This window comes from Saccostrea cucullata, unplaced genomic scaffold (assembly GCF_032062105.1).
Source record: "Saccostrea cucullata isolate Sc308-1 unplaced genomic scaffold, CSIRO_AGI_Scuc_v1 ctg675, whole genome shotgun sequence".
Taxonomy (NCBI): domain Eukaryota; kingdom Metazoa; phylum Mollusca; class Bivalvia; order Ostreida; family Ostreidae; genus Saccostrea; species Saccostrea cuccullata.
In genome coordinates, this window is record NW_026919187.1 from 153,265 (window position 1) to 154,771 (window position 1,507).

Genomic DNA, 1,507 nt, shown 5'->3' on the forward strand with positions numbered 1-1,507 from the left:
ATTGATTCCGTAATGATTGAAACATTTACACATACCCAAGTTTTATTGCGGTATAGTATTCAGCTGAAAATCTTTTCAATACTTAAACGTTTCGGTGTTAAGGTGAGAGGCAGAGGGATAAAAAGGAAGTCAACAGTCAAACCCCCCCCCCCCCCAAGTTTTATCACAAAAGAATGTTCTTTTCAATATATATTTCTAAATTCTACTACTAATGCATGCCATGCATCCTGAATAACAACACAATTGGCTATGTTCGGAGCTCTCAGATTTCATTTTGCCAAACTTTTGAGAACTAGTATTTTAAAAATGAATGATATGTTAAGTAAAAAAAGAACAAATAGATGTTGACTTATTCCTAGTCTGATTTTGATAACAAGGGGTGGTCCCCAAGGAAAAGACTTTTCGCAGTTATTGATTTAACCATAAGGCTGTTTAAAATTAAAACTACGTTTAACGTCACCCGCGCGCATAGGTTTATGAGAAATTCGTCTTTGAAAAAAACAAACAATTCGGAATTCCGTATGTCCGTTCCGGTTTGGTTCTTCAATTAGCGACTGAATTCTGCTTCCCATAGTGACAGAAAATGTGCTTTGAGTTGAGGTTGATAGCCGCAGTTAAGGCAGTTGAGTTGGTCAACTTGGTGTCTTATTAATGAAAACTAGAGAATTAAAGAGTTTGGGACCATAAATGTAAGTAAAAAATAGATTATTTTATGATTATATTAATGACAAAGTCTTGTTTGTTGATTTTTTTTGTCAGTCTTCGAATCATATGTTCAGACTGACAGTGACAGACTCTCAGTTCGTGATTCTATTGGCTGAACTTTTCATTGTATTTTGGAGAGAATCGAAAAACTTTTTTTACGGAGTGGAAACTGTGTCAAAAACCAAGATTTATATACAGTGAAAAGCATCATTTAAATCTTACTAATATGTTTCATATTAATTAAACATGTTAAAAATATTTCTGTAAAAATCGAAAGGAACAGTAATGAGTAAAGTAATTGATTTCTTCATAATTTATGTACCTACAAATAGCTACAATTTTTGGGAAAGATAATATACTTGTCATAACCTTTTGAGCAGGGAGAAGCTTACCGGAGATAGGGCCTTTCAAGTGAAAGAGAGTAAGGAAAGTGGTTGGGTATTCCAAGATGTGAAGAATCCTGTCTTTTGTGTGGAATTCAAGGTATTAAAGATAATCTAACAGCTATCAGTATGGTCCAAATATTAGTATTCACACTTTCAAAACTTAATCTAGTAGATCTAGTACTAAGAAAAAATACGACATAATTCAATTTGAGGATATTTCAACATGAACACTTTTAAATATTGTCATCAATAATTTTGATTGTAGATATTGATCAACTTTTCCCACAAGAAGAAGCATTTGCCTCCAGGGTACCATGGACGTGTGGCAATATAAATCCAAAGGACAACTGAGGCCTAGTTAAAAGCCACTTTCCTGCGCATTCAGTCTTAGACTACATTGTTTGCTAACAATAGGA

General features: G+C 33.7%; 1 long non-coding RNA gene across 1 annotated transcript; it reads left to right on the plus strand.

Annotated features, from left to right (window-relative positions):
* Window positions 1–631: 631 nt before the first annotated feature.
* On the plus strand, window positions 632–1,501 carry LOC134281798 (uncharacterized). The gene is made up of 3 exons (XR_009995173.1): window positions 632–689; window positions 1,086–1,188; window positions 1,357–1,501. It is a non-coding gene; the product is annotated as an uncharacterized LOC134281798 (long non-coding RNA).
* The last annotated feature ends 6 nt before the right edge of the window (window positions 1,502–1,507 follow it).